This window comes from Gavialis gangeticus, unplaced genomic scaffold (genome assembly GCF_001723915.1).
Source record: "Gavialis gangeticus isolate Ggan-Ray unplaced genomic scaffold, GavGan_comp1, whole genome shotgun sequence".
Classification (NCBI taxonomy): Eukaryota; Metazoa; Chordata; order Crocodylia; family Gavialidae; genus Gavialis; species Gavialis gangeticus.
This window is the reverse complement of record NW_017729034.1, coordinates 22,504,058-22,524,457: the sequence shown is the minus strand read 5'-3', so window position 1 is coordinate 22,524,457 and position 20,400 is coordinate 22,504,058. Positions and strand designations below refer to the sequence as shown.

At 47.0% G+C, this 20,400-nt stretch overlaps 1 long non-coding RNA gene across 1 annotated transcript in view; it reads right to left on the bottom strand.

Annotated features, from left to right (window-relative positions):
• Window positions 1-14,739: 14,739 nt before the first annotated feature.
• Window positions 14,740-20,400, bottom strand: part of LOC109304540 — an 11,108-nt gene continuing 5,447 nt past the window's right edge. The window contains exons 2-3 of the long non-coding RNA XR_002099414.1: window positions 16,053-16,186; window positions 14,740-14,856 (exon numbers count right to left, since the gene is read on the bottom strand). This is a non-coding gene — a long non-coding RNA (uncharacterized LOC109304540). The remainder of the gene's footprint in view (window positions 14,857-16,052; window positions 16,187-20,400) is intronic.

Sequence of the window (20,400 nt, the reverse complement as noted above, 5' to 3'; positions counted from 1 at the left end):
GAACAATTTTTACTTGATCTGTCTGCACGTTTCCAGGTGACCTCCTGACTTCCTGCAGGCCAGTGTGCCTGTTCTGAACCTGGTCTTCTGGACCTTAGGTGCCCTGACCATGAAGACGCAGGGCACCTGTGAGAATTACTTTGCAGAAGATATTATTTTTCTTGCCCACCTGTGCAACTTCAGGGAATGAGTCACAGATCTTATTGGAGCCGCTAATATTGACTGATGATAATTATATCTAAGTGGAGTTTGCTGTGCCAGTCAGCTCTGAGGGACACGCCAATATATGTTTGTTTCATAACAGCATGACGGGATATAAATCCCTGCACTCTGATTGGCTGGGGTTGCAAATATCCAGTCAAAGTAAGATGAGCTGCATGATGATGATGACTGTAAAATGATTTCACTACTACAAATCTGTCTGATCTGATGGGTTCACCTCAGAATTCTCCATTCACAGGGCAAACGCTTCCTTATCTCATATGGATTCAGCTCTCATTGATTTCTGAGTTGTACCCACTTATGCCAGGAAGTAATTTAGTACTGTAAGTCCATGGCAAGCATGTTGGCTTCGCTCTTTAGTTAGCCCCTGAAATAACCGTAAGTTTGTGAGTAAATTTTTAGTGGGGTGGGGTAATGGACAAACCTTTCCCAAGACCAGCAGCATGCATTTGGGGATGAAAGAGGTACTGGGCAGAAAGTGGACGGGGAGACAGACGTTGTTGTTATAAAGAGGATGTTGGATGTTCCTTGTGGGCATGTGGATTGTGGTAGAGTCCTGAGAGCAGTAACCAACTGGGTCAGAAAAATGTACAGTAGCCAATTGGAGCTAAGCATGGTGCAGTTTGGTGTAGTAACTCAACAATAACTGTGCTGGGGACAATGATTCTGGGTCTTCTCTCCTGAGAATAGATTCCCAATCACTTTAGCTCTCACTGTATTTAGCCTGAGGGAGAATCGTTCTCTGATTACTTGAGAGTGCTTCCTTTTGATCACAGACCTCTTCAAAAGCAGTTACCAATGTGGGACATTCCTTACTTTTTGGATTCACACCCCGAATCTGACTGTGTTTACTTTTTATTTTGTAGTGAGGCTGAGCACCTGTGGTAACAACTGGAATCAGTGGCTTCTGCAGGTACTCAGCACTTCTAAACAAGAGGCCCAAAAGGCCTCAGAATATGAAGCTACCTTAAAAAAGCTGCTTTCCTCCATGTACAAAAACCCGGTACCATCAGCAGGGTGAGATTTCTCTGCCACCTTTGTGAAGATCTGAGGGCAGTGGACTGAAGAAGCCAGAAAACCACTGAGCAACCTTCCTTTTGTGCTTTACAAAGAGAAACAGTCTTTTGAAATGGGATCAGTCATAAAGTATTTAATGGAAGAAAGAAAGAGAAAGACCAGAAGCCTGTGCCAAGACCAAGTGAAGGGGCCTGCTTTTTAAATAATTACCACAGGACTGATTACCTTTCCAAGTAATTAAAGAATTGTGAAATGTTATTAACATGCTGATAATAGACAGCTTTGAAAAGTGCGAGCACAGCATGATCCGGCAGAAGACGGATTCCTCCACATTTCAAATTCCACCGTGTGCTCTTGGTTGCAGTAGGTTCTGAGGGCAAGTGGCTATGGTCAGTCATGATCACTGATCAGGCTGTATTAGACCAGCACATGTGCTTCCTGACAAAAGTCTGCATGCCTCAAAACTTTGGTTGTGCTTTTCAATGTATGTGGCAGCCCAGAAGACAAGATTTACCTTTGCTGGCACATGATGGAGCTCAACATTGCACCTCCCTGCACCAGCCTGGCCTGAAGCGAACGCGCCCATCCTGGGCAAGCCAACAGGTGTTCTTTAGCAGCTTTAAGGGCTTGTCTGTACTTGAAATCTGTGATGGGTTAACCTGGATTATGTTGCATTAAACTGACTTGTGTCCACAAACAGATTTTTGTTATTGCAGTTGCTGCAGATTGACTGGCACTTTAACGGGTGTTATTAAACCCACTTTGTGAGCAGATCTGCTGAGATGCAGAATGAGTTACTGTGCAGTGTGTGTGCATCCCCAACTTGAAACAACACTCACACATCTACCACATCCTCCCTACTGGTATCCCACAGTGCTTTGCCAGCTTCCTGTCAATCTACCCACGTATCATCTACTGCACTGGGGTCATCTAGACTGGGCGTCATCTCCTTGTTTAATGCCGGAGTGCAGCCAGGAGTGCTTCCTGCAATTCCAGCTTGCGGGTGGGAGGTAACAGGTAAGGAGTTGCCTTCCTGTGTCATACTCTTAATGATTGAGTAGTTATGCCTTGTGCAACTACATTGTCCTGAATGGGGACACTGAACCTTACTGACCTTTGGCAAGAGGAGTTTAGGTTGGACCAAATGTCTGGCAATAACTTGGCTATGGGGAGCATCATCATGACAAATACTGAAAAAGGGGGCACATCCAGGACACAAGTGAATACCAAAATAAGGCAAAAGATGTCCAGCTTGCCTACCGGCAAGTTAAATCTGATATGGTATTAGAGCAAGCTAGTATGGTCTGCTGGCATATGAGAAGCTTGATTGTATTCTCGCTAGCTGTCACAGCTCTCCCACTCTTGTGGTCTTCCTGAATGATCCACAGAAGTGGAATCTCATGGACCCAGTGAACCTAGTGAACCCCAAGCCAAACAGGGTCATGGAGATCCTGAACAGTCTTGCATCATAGCCAGATGGTCACCCTAAACCACAAGCAGAACCCTAAACCATGGGTGGGACATATTCCAGTAAGTAAAGAATGATCTATTTTAATGCAATTATAATGGGTGAGGAGGGTGGGAATTGAGGGAGTGGCTGAAGTAATTTGTCATAGGTTTTCTGTTTCCCTTGCTCCATGTACAGAACTGTAGTAGTGTCAGCAGGATAAGGATACAATCATACTGATTTAACTTTTCTCTACTTCACAGGCTTTTAACCCAGCTACCCTCTACGCTTCCCCACCCACACTATTCAGTATAATGGCCACACTGGAAACTACACATTCTCCATTCCTTTTTTTTTCACATATCTGCAAATACAGAAACACCGCATAACTGTGCTGTGTCCTACTCCACACCCCACTACCCTATGCCTGTTCATCTCTCACTCGCTGCCTAATGGAACTCCCTGCACCTGGGTTGATCAGGAACCAGTCTTAAGGAGAGTCACTTTGACTGTAGTAACGCAATCACCTAAAGCCAACAGAAGTATGCATGAATTGACTCGCCTGCCCTGCTGTTTATGCACCACTAATGACTAGCATGGCCCATCAGCCACACGCTACCCTTGTACAACAGGCTCAGAGATCACTTTGCAAATGGGAGAAATAACATTATATTCTTTATGTTTCCCATAATGGCAAGAAGCAGACAGCAAGAAAGAGGGAGGAAGGAAAAGGCAATAATTGACAAACATCTTCCCTGGATTGCTGGACTCTGTAACCTTTTAAAGGTTAGCACAATAAATTGTTTTAATGCTAACAATGCTCATCTGGGTATGTGGCTCTGAAAAAGAAAGGTGAAGTTTCTTTGCATGTATGCATCTGAAGGTTGGACTCTCTTTTATATTTAATATCATCTGGAATCACTCCCAGAATGTCCACATAGGCACAATAATAACATGAAGGCAATCACTGCACATAAAGTCCACTAATATGCACACAACGTGCATAATTTGTACATAGCAAATAAGATGCATTCCTAGTTCTAATACACTTTCAGACGTTGCCCCTTAACTAAAAGCAGAAGCATGATATGTTTCTCACTGTGCAATATAGTAAGTCATGCCCCAAAAGCAGCACTCCAATGAGTAAATCTGCTCCAAAAAAGATGCAACAGAACCATATGATTTTGGCCTTGTTCTCTTCCTCCGTTCCCCATATCCCTGGGGTCCAAAGTTACTGCATGACACAGAAATTTTACCAGCAGTGCACTGATGACCATGAGGAGTTTAGAGTTTATCAGGGTTTTCTTTATGATGGCCAACACGGTTCTGGCTAATTAAAAACATATGGGTAATAGAATGAAACAAGAAATTGTTGGAATTGTTCGGTATGACTGGAGGCCCCAAAGTCCCATTGCCTGCCTGGGGGGATCTGCAACATACAGTGGAGAGGATCCCAGACACAGAGGCAGAGCAGTGCATCATGGGATGTTGGACCAGACTGCTAACTGCTTGTTTCCAAACACTGCTGTGCTGCATGGCCACAACAGGGCAGGTTTCATAGTTTCTAGGGTCGGAAGGGACCTGAGCAGATCATCTAGTCTGACCCCCTGCCATGGCAGGAAAGAGTACTGGGGTCAAACGACCCCAGTAAGGTGGTCATCCAACCTCCTCGTGCATAGGTCACAAAAAAAACAATGTGCCGTGCATATGCTATTTGCACGATACCTTTTGTACATCACTTAATGCAGATGCACAGAATGTGGCTCAGGGTTCAAGTGTAAATGTGCCAGGGCTGTTGCTGGTGTGAAGGCTGCCACAAGTATATATTGGGTCAGCATGATCCTCTGCGGTCCTAGGCATACTGATCCTCAGGCGGTGCCACACCACTTGAGGGATTGTTCTGGCCCTCTCGGGACTTGTCCAGTGGAGGGAAAGTTGCGGCCATTTAGTATCAGTGTAACCTCTCCAATGCACACACTGTGCCCTTGATCTCTACAACAATACAGAGAACATATGCATGGCACTAACCTCTCCTCAGCATGTATTTTGTAACTATTGCAAGATGAGTATCTCTATCAGTCACTCGAAAAAATACGTAACCCCAGGTCCTAGGACTTTGTTTCTAGAAGAGGTCTTCACCTTTCTAATATGCTATTAAAAGTCATCACTACCTATCTTTTCCATGTGGCCTGTGGACTACTGAGGGCAGAGAGGTGTGATCCTGCCTGGGGGCAGACGGGGAGCTGAATGACTGTCATTTGTGCATAAAAAATGAAATAGGAGTCTGCTCTCTTGGTAAGGGAAAATATTACTGTCTTTAGTAGACTAGGAAACTGAATAAGACATACAAACATACTTGCTGCAGGCCACATGGTGAGTACATGGCAAAGTTTGGATTAGAGCTTGGGACCATCTGATTTCTAACTGCTTACACTCCGTGCCCTAGAGCTCAGCATTATACCAGACACCCATCTAGACACCTGCCTGAATGGAAGACTGGCATAAGCTCTCCCAGAATATAAGGAGGGGATTTTCAAAAGCACCTGACTGACAGATGGACTCACTTACCATTGTCTTTCAATATGACTCATGCTCCTGAATTGTTTGGGAAATCCCATCTCTATTCATACACAGCACGACATTATAAGTTCACAGGCCAAATTTGGCTCTCAGTTGCAGCCCCATGAATCCAGAGCATAACTTGTTGGAGTTAGTCCGGTGTAACAGTAGGTACAAATAGCCCCTTTGTGTTTGTACCATGCCAGAGTTTCAACACCATTTGTAATCCATGTTTTAAAAATAATGAAAATCAATCTTGTATATTAAATATTTTTCTGTACAAGCCTGCTAAAATATTGCTGTATCCCCTAACAATGATCATAATGTTTCAAGTATATGCTTTACTAAACTACAGTAAACCAAATTAGGGTGGTTTATTTGATTTTTTTTCATGGGCCTATGCCAATAATTCTAAAAGCAGTGAGAATATGTGAATAAGCCTGTAACCTGCAGTGTTCAATGTGCACAATATTTTCTCAGGATGGATTAGTGCCAGGTCAGTTTGCTTAACATCCGTTTGCTTAACATCATCCTGGCTTCTTGATTGTCGTCTTCAGTGTCTTTGCTTATCACCCAAACCTCATGCTTTCAAAACAAAAATGTTATGTCATATCCACCTGTGCCTTTTTCATTCGTACCACAGAGCAAACTTTTGCAGCTCCAACGTAACTACAGGTTGGAAGAAGGAAATAAGTGATGATACTTACTTATTTACATTACCGTATACTTAGCTCAAGGACTGAGTCATCTTCTGTCTTGTAAAATGCTGGTCACGCTGCTGGCATTTAACAAATACTAAATAATAACAGTCTTTGCCCACTATTCAGGAGAACTGATTGCTTGCTTCCAATGAAAAGATTGACTGCATTTAAGTTGTCATCACCAGGTTCAAAGCAGATATTCCACTGAAATGAAAATACTCCACACTCCTAGAAGTGTGTCTGGACTCTTTGTGAACTCCGGAAAAGAATACCGCATTGGATTACACATGAAATGGTTCCTTCAAAACTTACAGATTAGAAATATAGTCCCAGATTTTCTAAAATAGGTGCCTACTAAGTGGCCTGATTTATACAGGCAAGTTTCCTAAACCCTAGCCATAACTTTTAAACACAGAAATCTCACAGGATTCTGCAGACACTCTTGGTGCCACCAGAAATGTGCCAGATCCAGTAGACCAGCTCCATCCCACCCTTTCCTGACACCTTGTATGTGAAATTGCCCCTGAAATTGTCTACATTACAGCCAACAGAAAATGGGCCAGATTCAGTGACAGATATCAGCAGGCTTGCACTGAGAGGCATTTCACCCAACAACGCTTGTGGGATTTTTCTGTCACAGTATGAGATGGCAGGGAAATGCCTTTTTTCTCTGTACTACTTCTACTGTCCTTCCCCAAATATGTTTTCATTTCACGTGACTCAGAAACTCCACGTTCATATGGAGCCTTTCATTTCCAGATCTCTTGCACAGATGCAACTCAGCTGGGGAGCAACTGAAGTTGTTACCATCTGTCAACTGCTTGTTCTCTTGGGAAATGAACCAGTGGCCTGAGTCCACTTTCTAGTCATGATTGCCTGAATCACTGAAACCACCACTACTACAAGCTTTACCAGGGGCTTTCTTTGCTAGAAAAGCCAAAGAATAAATGAGCCACAGAGACTAAAGTAGCTGTTCAATCACTGAGCTATCCCTCACAGTCAGGATTAATGATGAATCATGTTGGGAGAGCAGATCCCTTTGGGCCAGGTTCTCCTCCAGCTATTTAGGTACAGGGTGGAATAGGATCACAGTTAGGAGCCCAAGTGCACTTAGGCACCCAATAGGAAGAGAGGAATTTGATTCTATGCTTTCACTAGCACTACCCAACCTGTAACTATTTCAGCAGAGAACTGCTTCCCCAGGCACTCAGTCCAGCATCTTTCACCACTGCTAAATTCATTCCAATAAAATAAAGGGCCTTTCACAGGCAAAGGTTTCTCTGCTGTGCATTTAAAATATCCCTTGTGACTGCTCCCTGGGCTAGCTATGCTGAGACCCCATCACCTTCTCTCAAACTGCCCGGCAAACAAACCCCTACAATACCGGTCGATATTGCTTGCTGGAAAAAGTAAGTCTGTTATTGGTGACACATTCCCCTGAGTGCTTGTGTCAAACTCTTTCACATCAAGCCAAGGGAAGGTAACCAGCAGAAAGGTCAGGTCTACACACAGATGCTAGCTCTCCTGTGTCTGTCTATCCTCCACTGTCATAAGGAATAGCTTCTTTTACCCCTTACACATCTTTGTTTTCTCTGTACTCTTCAAGGAATACTTTGGGGGTGGAGGGGAATGAATACGATTGTGGGAACTGTCCAACTAGCTCTAACGTGTGGTCCATCTACTCCTGTATCCTCTCTCTCACATTGGCCAGCACCAGATGCTTCAGCAGACAGTACAAGAAATTTTGCAGTATGCAGATGTGGGAGAATCTTCCCTGTGAAGGCCTAATCTGATCCCACAAGTAGATGCTGTCTTAAAATCTGTACAGTGCTGTTCCGTATCCCCTCAGTGGAAATTAAGCATCAGGATCATGGGAGGTGCTGAGGATATAGAGTCCAAGGGAGGTTTCTGGGATTCAGTCTCTCTCAGGGTGGGGCACAAGGAGGGGTTGTGTTACTGTGTGTAACAGTGCCAGTAGGGAATAGCCCCTATTCAGTGCATGACTTGTCTATGAAACTCACCACCACATGCTATGATTGAAGCTAAGGGCTTACCTCAGTTCCTCCACTGTCCTGCACCTTACATAGTCATTTCCACCAGGGCAAAGTAAATACAAAGTGGGTATAACACACTACCAGAGAAAAGTTCCCCATCCCTGACAGCAGCGATAGCACTTTGCACTAATGGGTTTATAAGGAGAGACTCAGGCCTGAGGTCAGTAATGTAGCCAGGTTCTACCATATGAAACACTTTGTAAGGGAAGGCACGATCCCTATCCTGGAATTACAGCCCTTGGATAATAAATAGCAGAAAGATAGGGCCTTAGGAAGTGATTCTTCTTTCATCACCTCATAATCAGAGGCAGAAAAGAGCCTGACTCAGTCACTTGAAGGACCTCACTAGTCAGAGACAGGGACTTTCTCGAATGGCATGTGGAAGAGAGTCTGCCCCACTCACACTGGGGAGGGAGCCTGGGGATATAGGACACATGCAGCTATGCTTGCAACTCCAAGAGGAGCATCCCACAAGCAAAGCCAGCAGTATGGCAATCAATTTACTGTGGGGTGAAATAAGGCAGGGCTTTCCGTGCTTCTGTTGCTCTTCAGTAACTACCTGTGTGCATCCTTTTATTCTTTAATAATTGGACACCATGCAGTAACTCAGCCCTCAGAAAGGGGTAAGTTCCTGAGGTTTGGCTTTCACTTATCAGAAGGCAAAAGCATACATGTAAACAGATACCGCAGGGTAGCTGATGCATGGTGCTTTTGGTCTGCTCCTTACTATAGAGTAAGTTGGGGTAAACGTAGTTACTATGCTGTATGCCCTCACCCTTAATCTTTCCTTCTCATTAGAAAGGCAATGGAAGAGCTGAGAGGTCAGAGTTAAATTTTCTTTGAAGTAATGGTTACAAACTTCAAGCTTATGTTAATGCACAGGACTATTGTAATTAGCTAGCTTTTGGTAGTTTCCCCACATGATGCCAGTGGCCCAAGCACCCTGTTCTGTGAACAACCACTACAGAAGCAGGACTCCCCCACAGTAGCTGAGCAGGATCATTCACTGCTAGCCCAAGTCTCTCCACACAGCACAGTCTTGTGGCTTGTAGACAGATCTCAGGTGACTGAGTACTACAGTGCCCCAGCAGCCCAGGGGCAGGGAAATGAAAGGTGCACAATTCTGATGCGCTTCATCCCCAAAAGCCAGGATGAGCCTGGGAGAAGCAGAAAGGTGAAGGCTTGTACCAAAGTGGCACTGTTTGTTCAGCTTCTAGTTAGCGGCCTGCTCAAATCATAATTGCGTGGATTTAGTGGAAATTGTGAAATAGGGCTATCTCCATGAAATCTATGGACAAAAAGACCCCAATGCCCCAAAACCTTATTAAAAATACAATGCTGGCTCCCTAATGGGAGCCAGCAGTCCTCCTGGCCATGCAACCTGGCACGAAGGGGGCTGCAGGCAAACAGGCAAGATAGTTGCCACCCCCGCCCCTTGCCGCTGATTGGCTGAGAGGTTTGTACCCTGTTTGGGTACATTTGAGGTTTGAGAACTACCTATTAGGGCCAGGTTGCCCATCTGCAGTGACTAACACTGTGATTAGTTCCATGGATGTGAATGGAGTAGATTGCAGAGCCTTACCTTCATGGCAATTTAGATCCTAACCTGGAAAAGTACGTAAGGGTGTAAGTAGCTCATTGAAGTCAGCTGAGATCCGTTTAGTGGAATTACTCCTATCCTTTAAGATAAGGTACCTTGCTGGATCTGGACCATAGGCACGTAATTAGTCCCACTGAAGACAGTGGGGTTGCTAACATGAATATGGGAGCAACAGTCTGACTACACACCATCACAATAAGCTCTACAGCCAGATGCAAGGTGGTCCCAGAATCATGGACTGAAACACTTCTGGGTGGAGAAAAAGGCACCTGAATGCTGTGTCTTGTATGCACTGGGGTACTCAACAAGTAACCAATACTTAACAGTGACATGGTGGCTTAGAAACGTCTCCCAGAGGTTACACCAACCTCCTCACACCTTAATACTTGAGAAAGCATTTTTTTTTGCATGTGGGGAATATCATTGGTTAGAAAGATTATTATCCCTGAACACATGAACTTTGATTTTTTTCCTGACAACAACCCAGTGGATACTGTCTTCACAATGCAACAGAGCAAAAAAGGTTGGGCAGCTAACAGAGGTGTGCTTGAAGGCATAGTCAAAACTAGTAGTGCTGGTAGTTATGCAGGAAGCCAGTAACATAGTTATTTAAGTGTGAGCTGTAAGAAGGAAGAAAGCCCTTTATATGTCTCTTCCTGTTCCTTTGTGCCAAGGCCCCTCACCCTCCAAAAACGATTTGCTACTTCTTTCTCCCATTAGAAATATCGGGAATATCATGTCCTGACTTCTCTCCTCTTACTGGAGGCCTGTGATGTCATAACCAGCTGAAACCTGAGCTGCAGCTTTCCCAGCCAAAGGTTGAGATGGGTGGGAATGTTGTGTCTAAGGGGTTTTTTTCCCTTTGTAGTTCACCTTTAAGATGAGAGGTTGGTACTTAGTATAAGCTTCTTTGTAGGTCACATCTGAAGGCTTTTGTCCCCCTCAGCATATCTAAAAAAGTGATTATAACTGCAGTTCCCACAGGGATCTACAATTGATTTCCTGTGTCTTGAAAAAGGCAGCACAGTCTAATGGATGGAGTTGAAGGAGGGAGGGGAAAGAAGGTGGGGAAATATGAATCCAGTTCCTGAGTGTGCGGCTGACTTGCTGTGCTACTTTGGGCAAATTGTAGAGGACACACTCTGAAGAGGTGCCCAGTGCCCTTGATTCCTGGTCCTCCCAGGGCAACATAAGCACTGCCCTGAGCTTTTTGTTCCCGTCTCCAAGCTGCTGCAGAAGTTCAGGAGCACACAGCACCAAAGCCTCCCCTGCCTTGCAGTGATCCTCTCTTGCCCTGGAACCTGGGTTGGTCTTGATTTGCCTAGTGCTCAGACAAGAACAGACTAGGCAGGCATGCATGTTATCTCTTGTTTTCTGGGAAGGTAGTTTATTGCACAATGCAGCCCAGCCTACATGCAGAGATGAATGTGTGTCTGGGGCGCCATGACTGAGGCCTCTTTCAAGCAATTTTGCTCAAAAAACTTGTTACAAAGGGACTGACCAGAACAGGGGAGCTACCCAGGGAGGATTGTCTTCTCATAGGAGATAAGTGGCCAAGTCCTTTTGGATGCATCTACACATGCACTTTACTGCAGAGTAGAGCAATTAGCTCCTCAGTAAAGTGTCATGGTCTACACTTGTGCTGATATTAGGGTGCAGTAAATTAACTCTGCCATGCAATGGTACTGTTGGGGACAGTACTATCTTATGGCCGAGTCATTAAGTGTGATTGAATGCATGTGTAGACCATGACTGGGTGCAAATTGTGCCTGGTCATCCCAGCCAGCTAGGGACCTGACTCCCTGCACCTGCCAGCCCCTCTGCCACCTGACACCACCATCTGGAGCCTGGGGCTAACTCCCCTTGCCAGCCTGGGGATACTCCACCCTGGCTCAAAGTGCTGCTGTCCCAGCTGGCAAGGGCTGAAACTGCTCCAGAGTTTATTGCATTGCATTAATTTCACATGTAGATGCACCCTTTGTCTGTGAAAGCTGATAACTTTAGGAGACTGATTGTGCACTCCCACCAGGAGTGACTCTAGCAAAGCCAGTATAAAACTGGAGTAGAACCAGGCCCAGGACTCACAGGGTAGGTTTGTGCCTTGGCAGCCAGGAACTCAGTCACACCACTGAAGAAAATAGCCACACCCAGCCACTCCCACTCCACATACATCAGCCTCAGAAATGAGGTGGTACCCCTGGGAGGCACCTTGGGCAGCTGTTCTTGGGGCAGCCCTCAAGGCAACTTCACCACCTCATTTCTGTAGCTTATGTGAATACAAGTGGTTGATCAGGGCTAATTTCCTTAGCAGAGCAATTGGGCCATGTTGACTTACTCAGACTGGGGCAGATCCTCAGATATTAGCTGCACCATCAGCTGAACCATTCAGATCTATAGCAATGGGGTGGGGTTAGGGAGGCCATAGACATACTGCTAGCCACACCTCTTACAGCAGTGTTCAACCTCAGACTTACAAGCCGTCAACAATGATGCATGTATGAACCTCGTGGCTGAATAGTAAACAGTGCCTGAGCATAGTTTTGTCCTGATTTATGGTGGGGTTTTTGAGTAGTGTATATACAGGGGATTGCCTAGTAGCTCAAAATAAATTCTTACTCTTGTGTAAGGGATGTGGGTGGGTATGTGTGTGTGGGGAGGAAGTATGTGGGGGTGTGTGAGGAGGTGTGTAGGTGTGCAAGTGTGGGGAGCTGCTAATGTGGGAGGTCCTGAGAGCTGGCCAGGGGTAGCTGGCATGTGCACCAGAGCTTAACCAGGTGGCACAGTGTAGGTGCAGGTGCAGTCTGCCCCCTCCCTCCCCTATCTGGCCTGCAGCTGCCCCTGCAGCACTCCACAGGGGGTTGAGCCCTGCCCACTTCCACCCACGGCAGCCTGTGCCACACTCTTGCCCACACCCACCAGACCGTCCTGCCCCTGGCCTGTGCACAGTTTCCCAATGCGGCTGCTCCCAGTATGGCTCCAGCTGCCCGGGTCCTGCTCAGCTCCCCTGGCCTCCAGTGGCTCTTCCTCCTCCTGCCCCTGCTGCACCACCCTAGGTGTGGGGGGAAGCTGTGGCCAAACAGCTCCTGCCCCAGCATGTGAGGCTCCAGCTCCCAGCTCCCTTCTACCCACTTGGCCATCCACAGGTGTCTGCTCATTACTCTGGGCAGATGGAGTGGGTGGAAGGCAGTTGGGAGCTGGAGCCCTGCACACTGGGGCAGGAGGTGCCCAGCTGCAGCTCCCCCCATGTTCACAGTGGTGCAGCAGGGGGAGGAGCTGCTGAAGGCCAGGGGAGCCAAGCAGCATCAGGAGCAGCCCCACCAGGAAGCTGTGTGCACTGGCCGGAGCTAGGGCCAGTGTGGGCTGCCCCAGGCAGGGCTTGGCCCCCTTGGGAGTGCTGCAGGGGCAGCCACAGGCTAGATCCAGTCATTAGCAAGTGACTGCTCACAGCCTGGATCCAATAAGTTGGTGAGCTGAATCCAGCCCACGGGCTGCTTTTTGCCTACCCCTGCCTTAAACAGTCTGCGGACCACAGGTTGAAAACCACTGGTATAAGGCAAATTGCAGTCAGGCAGGGTATAATGCTGGTTTGATGAGCCATGAACCATTGCCAGAAAAGTGTTTGTGAAAAGTGCTTCCGAACAGCAGCATAACAATTGGTGGGTGAATGGGGCACAAACCCCAGGGGCAGCATAAAGAAATGGAGGCGGTTCCAGGATGGAGCTAGGGGAAGCTTCACCCTCCTATCTTTGCACCCTACACTGTCCCTGGAGCAGTTCCAGCTCCTGCAGCAGGCAAGGCAGAGGAGCTATGACACATGTCCAGTAGTTCTGTGCCGTGGAGGTCAGCAGCAGACAGTGCAGTGATTGGAAGTTCACTGCTGCTGGAGAGATGTCACCTTTTTTGCTGCTGAAAACCAGTGGGTTTTTAGGCCACTTGACACATGTCAGTAGAAAACAAAGGCAGATGACATCTTTCCCAGCAGCAGTAAAACTCCACTGCACTGTCTGCTGCTGACCTCCAGGGCACAGTACTACTGGCCAGTTACCTCTCTGCTTCAGGTGTTCCTCTCCGGGCGGTAGGGTAGCACTAATGCCCCACATGCCATACATGCACTGGAGGTACCTTACTCTAGTAGTTAACCCACAATATTGCAGGCCAGGAGACCTGGATTCCAAGTTCATTTGTGACTCACCAGAATAATCATAGACAAGTCAGTGCAGTCCTCTGCCTTGCTTTCCCTGCCTGTGAAATGGTGATAGGTATACAAGCCTTGTCCAGCTATTATGAAGCTGACCTGGTATTTGAGATCTTCCAGTGGATGGTGCTATTGATGCTCTTGTGCCCTGCAAAGACAGGGGAGTTAAAGAGGCGCCCCCTTCCCCAATTTCAGCTTGCAGAGTTTCTTTCCAGAGATGTGAAATGCCAGATGTGTGGGACCCACACAAACTTGTGGATTGGCAGGGCAGAGGGGCACCTTCAAGACTGGTTCAGAGAGGCATAAGCTTCTGGAGGGAACACCCTGCCCTGACTTTCTGCCTGACTTCAAACTAACACGGCTAGCTACCTCTCCCAAACCTATGGATTGCAAGCAACTCGCTCAAAGCCCCTTTGTGCAAGCCACTGTGAATAGCATCACATCTGCATCAGCTCCTCTGGCTGGTGCTACAATCAACCTGCTGAACTTGGGGAGATGCTGTCAGTGGCTACAGGCTAGATCTGCAATAAGCTGGACTGCCTCAAGCTGTGTGTGAGGTGAAAGGAGAACTGCTAGCCACCCCTCTGGTTCCCCTCAAGTTCCACCCCACCTGTGGAGCTGAAACCCTGCAGGGCTTCATGGAGGTCTTATACGGGGTAGGAGGCATGGGATGCTAATGAATTGCCTTCTCTCCAGCTGGGAGCTAAGGGCATAGGTTCTTCCTTCTGTTGCTTAAGTTTATTGTCTAACCAGCTACTGACATTTGTGACCTGAACAGCCCTGCTAAATGCTGGCAAGCCTACCACCTGAGCTGGTGAAACATTCAGGACAGCAGGGTTCATTATCCCAGGTCAGAGCAGGAGCAATCTGGCATCCTGTGGCCAGAAGTAGCCACTACCTGATTCATCCCAGGACCACTCAAGGATGACCAAAGCAAAGGAACCTTTTGTGTAAATTATTTTTTATTTCAGTGTTCATCTCAGAAAAACTGCAGGCTAACTTCTCTCACATCTTAAACTAATTCTCTTTCCACTAGGGGAGATCAAGCATGTGCAGCTCATCTGTTTGACGTACAGTGAAAAAGGAAAACAACGTCATAGACTCACAGTGCCTATTAAAGCAATTCTCCCTGCACTCCCCCTACTCCTAATGCAATGCAAATTGGAGGCACTGGTTTATTTTTATAGCCCTAGCCCCACCTCCCCTCAAGTTAGGCAGTGCATGAAATAGACCAGCTAATTTGGACCAAGAATTTCAATTGCCTGGAAAATGAAGGTGCTGAAAACCAAATAGCATCAGCAGGAGATTTACTCCCAAATCACTGACTTGTCAGGTGCTAAACACCATCTCCTGGATGTGCTGCTGCTTTTTGGACTTTCCAAAATGAGCTGGAATTCTTTATTAATGCCAAACTCATTCTCAGGAAAGAAAAGTCAAAAGGACAAGGGGGAAAAAACCCCAGAACTCTTAGCTGAGTGGTGATGGGAAAATATTTTGTTACTGAAGTTGCATCATGGGATTTTATAGTTTGAACTTCAGTTGCTGTCTCTTCCATGGCAATTGAGGAGCTATGCTAAATGCTAGGTGGACCTTGCCAGGGAGGACTAAATAAAAAGTATGCCATTCAGTTTTGGCATCAGTGGGTGTGTCTACACATACAATTAATCCAAAGTAATAAACTCCAGAGCATACCTGCCAGAGTTTATTGCTCCCAGCTGTACTGTTTGCATGTACACCCGGGACCACAGCACATTGAGCTGGGTCTGAGCAGCCCTGGTTGGCAGGTGAGGTCAGCCTGCCAGTCTGGGGCTGCTCCCCGCAGCTTGGTGTGCTGCGGAGGGGCTGGCTGGGGCATAAGGGTGCTCCCGTGTGGGCTAGCCAGCAGGCAGCCCCTGCACTGAAGCACCCTTGTGCCCCAGCTAGCCAGGTCGGCATCTACATGTGTTACTGCAGAGCGGCAGAATTGTACTTGTATTTACAAGTATTAACTTATTGCAGAATTAATTAGTTTACCCCTGCTTAATAGCATGGCACCTGTAGATGCTCAGATGTTTACGGTGAGCTAATTAGGCAGCTCCACATTAAAGGTCTCTTATAGACATGCCCTGTGTTTTCCTAACCTGTAACCAGCATTTCTAGTTGCCTACCCAAAAAACAGTATTTGTGGTAAGGACAATGTCTGACACCCTGGCCATGACCTAAGCTTGCTATCTTTCTTTCTGTGCTCATTAATACAACAAAGGAAACTGCATGGTACTGTGTATTAGCTGAGTTGCACCAGTCTTCAACCCCTCCTAGCATGGTTCCTGCTACATCCAGGCAACTTTGTGGTATCCTACAGTTGCCATCACAGATTCAGGCACCAAAAATGAGTGGTTCTCAGGCCAGTTCCTAGTGGAAAATGTTCAACAATAATCAAGTTCAGTTTTCATCCTAAATTACTTCTTGTCCAAACAGTCAAGGACTGACAAGATTATGGAGACCAGACCACCTGACCTGTATAGGAATATCAGTACACTACCTGCAATGTGTTCCTAGTATAGACCCAGCCCTATTAGCAAAGCTGTAGCAAGTGTGCAATCTTTTCTCCGAGTGTAACAAGCTAGACTAGTAAAAGCCAGCATAGCTATATCAACACTACAGACATGGACCAGCACAGCTCTGTCAGTCGAGTATCACATGTCTTCATAACCCTGAGCAACATAGGTGTGCCAGCAGAAGGCTATAGTGTAGGTTTAGCCTCTCCATTATAGGTAATTGCCCTAGCACAGGGTAAATGCTTATCATGAAAAGACTGTACTATTTTGTAAACGTTTTGTGGATACACACATAACATTATTATTACAAGTCATGTATACACAACTCCACAGTGTCCATGTTTAATTCTAAATACAAAGTAAGACCTGGTTTCTGAGGGTTTTGCAGTGTGATTCCAACAAATATGATAGGGAAAACAATGCCTACGTACTAAAGTGCACAAGCAGACAAATACATTTGTAGGATGAGGCAGAAGAGTTAAAAACAAGAGGGACCCTAACTATGCATACCTGGCATCACCAGAGTACCACTGGTTTTGTGAGGGGAAGGAAGAAAGATTTGTTATTTCTGAAACAGAGACTTTGAAGAACAAGGGAGAAAACTCGTGACACAAGGAGGAGACTGCTTTCAAATGCACAGAGTACAGTGAAAGAAACCACAAACTTGAGAGTAGAAGGAAACACAGGCAGCATTCAGGGAAAAAAGGTTTGAGCAGGGTATGCAGCCCAACAGAGCTGAGGAAGGCAGGGAAGATGAGATACACACACAGAAGCAAACTGTACAGGACCTAAAAAGAGAATTTGCACTGAGACGGTGGAACAGCAGCAGCAGTAGGAGATGATTTTAGCAACAGCAGTATGCTAAAGAGGCTGAAGGAGGGGATGGGCTGGGAAGCCCTTTGGCCTATCAGTCTGACATCTTTCACCGATGTTTAATGTCACTTAATCTTTTTTTCCAGTTTCCACCCGTTTACCACTTCCTAGAGGCTTCAATGGCTAGTTGTTTAGAAACCTTTAGGAAAAAAGTTCTTCCATTTCAGAAACCAAAGCACTCAATGTCACATGCAGGAAACTGTGGGATTTAGTCATATCTAAAGATAATAGGGTCACAAGTTTTTCTATATTTATTACTAAAGCTGTGAAGGGAAACGCTGATTTGCAGGTTCCTATTCAGCCCCATGTGCTCTGATGACCTGCACTGGCAGAGACTGACAAATAGCTAGTGGCTGTTGTTCCACCTGGGGGAACATGGTAATTGCTGGCATGCAATAAATTTTGTTCAAGCAGTGCTGCTAACACACTGAGACAGAGGTGTGTAAATAACATATATACACCACCTTCCAGATCAAAGTGCTTTGCAAAAATTAATTAAAAAAACCACTGCAGCTCTGGGTGATAGGATTTGTGACATCCCTTTTGCAGATGGGCAGCCCAGAGTGTAGAGTAGCGGTTGTCAACTGTTTTAGACCCAAGGAGCACCTCAGAAAAGGCCAACTCTTAAATTTTCACTTGGTTTTTGAGTGCAGGAAAATACTTGAGCAATTCTTCTGTGGCAAAGAACTCAGCAAGCCCACAGCAGAGCAGAATGCTTTTCATGCTACAGATTCCTGTTTAAAATCTCTAGGTTTATCTTGGAAATCATGCTTGCATTCCTCACAGTGCTGACATTGCATGGCACCCTCTGGCATCCCATGAAAGGATCTCCAGGCTGCTTGGCTGAGAATCACTGTACAAAGTAGTGGTTCTCAACCACGTTAGACTCACGGCACCCCTCCATAACTTTCCTGAAGTAGCAGCACCCTATTTGAAAAACTAATTTCACTTCTTTTTAATGCCAGGAAAAAGAAACGCTGTCATAAAGCACCATGTCTGTGGCCAGGAGCTTAGAAGCAGCATTGTGGGGTAGAACAGGCATGATACACTAGATTTCCCAGTGGAAATCTCCAGGTTTATCTGGGTGTTGGTCTAAGGACATAGGCAAACAAGGTCCTTTGGGTAAATGTGATATCTTTTATAGTTGGAAGAATTGTCCGTTGCAAGCTTTTGGGCACAGGCGCTATAACAGTTTGTGCCATGTGACACTACTGCACAGTAGTAACGAGCTATTGCGCAGTAAGCGTCTCATGTAGATGCAGCCAGTGTGTATATGATGCACAGCACTTGTCTTGCCTGCTGCATTTAAGAGGATCTTGGGGAAGGGGGGACCCCTGGTTAAGAGTCATGGCAGTAGGGAACCACAGCAGGGCAGAAGGGGTGTGACACACAGAATTCCCATTGAAAATCCCTGGGTTTGTCTGGCAAGCCTCTGCACCCTTCACAGCACTTGTCTCACCTGCCACCCTTAGGAGGATCTCAAAGGGGGGGACACCCCTGGCTGAGAGTCATGGCAGGAGGGAACCACAGCGGGGCAGAACGGGTACGACACACTGGGTTCCTGTGGGAAATCTCTGGGTTTATCTGGTGACTCCCATGTGTTTGCCCACCTCACAGCATCAATGTCACCCAATGACCTTCTGAGTGTTGGGGAGGGGAAGGGGGGTGGGGGATGAGAATCAGGGCAGTAGTGGATGGCAGCAGGGCAGAACAGGTGTGACACTGTGGGTTCATAGTAGAAAACTGTGGGTTTGTCTGGCGAATCTGGCATAAGTGTTTGCACCCCTATTGCCTCCCATCGCCTCTGATCCTCCCTGTCATGCATCTGTGTTTTCACAGACCTACATTTTGCATCTTGGCTTAAGCTTCCATTCAGGCCCAGGAGAGAAGGCAAACAGCAGCAGACTCCCTGGGCACATCTACACGTGACGCTTCCTGTGCATTGGCCTAGTAACACAATAGCACGTCATGGCAAAAATCATGCTAATAGCCTACTGCACAGTGTTATCAAGCTAAGGCTCAGTAAGTGTCACTAAATCACCATGTGCTGGTGATACTGTGCAGTAACTCTAGGTACTGCGCATTTAGTTAGTGCTTTATTAAGGACGTAGTAAACTAAATGCACAGTATCTAAGGAGCAGTAGAGCATGTCTACACATGCATCTTAAATTTACTGTGCAGTAAGCAGGAATAGGCCAGTGTCTACATGTGCAGGCATTAAAGTTCAATAACTCTGTGTGGGACTACAGTTAGTCCCAAATTGGTCCACACACAGAGTATTACTGTGCAGTAAGATGTCTACATGTGCATTACTGTGTGGTAAAAAATTGGGTGTAAATTTGATACCTGTACGATGCAGATATCAAATTTACACTCAAGTTGGTGTAAGTCACCATAGCTGCTGCACATTACAGGGGTGCACATGTAGGGTGGCGATTTCAGTTACCGCGCAGTAAATGCACACGTGGAGATGTGCCCTTAATGAACATGTAGATGCACCCCCCCACCCCAAAGCTTGTAAAGAACAATTTCCTCAAGGAAATAAAAATTTCCCCTCTGGTCGAGTAAAAGAGATCACATTTCCCCCAGCCTGCCAGCTCTTCAGGTGGCCTGGAGGAAGGGACCCTGGCCGAGTGCACGGCGGGAGGGCGCCACACGCGGTTCCTGCGGGAAGCCCATAGGTTTATTTGGTGACTCCCATGAAGTGGCTGCCCGCCCGGCCACCTTCACAGGGTCGGGGGGGGCGGGCCCGGTGGAGTTAGGGCAGGGGGGCAGCAGCGGAAAGAGGGAGGGAGCCCGGTCCCTGCACTTCCCCCACGCCGCGGCGCTGCCCCTTTAAGCGCCGGTGGCTGAGCCGCTCAGCCAGGGAATCCCTCCTGGAACACGTCATCCGAACCAAGGAAACCCGCGCTCGCGTAGTCGCACGCACATGCCCATTTTTGGCAACACACGCCAATGGAACGGACCAATCGGAGCGTGGGGGGAGGCACCACACTGAGCGGGCGGGGGCGGCTCCTGCTGCTGCTGCTTCCCCCCCTCCCGCGGGGCGTGGTGCCTCCCGGCTAGGGAGGGGGGCTGCTCCACTCCCCGGGCAGGTGGCAGGGCCGGAGGACGGTGACGCGCGGCCGCACATGGCGGGGGGGCGAGTGGCGGGGAAGTCGTGCCCGGCCCGGGCGTGCGTGTGAGCTGGGGAGG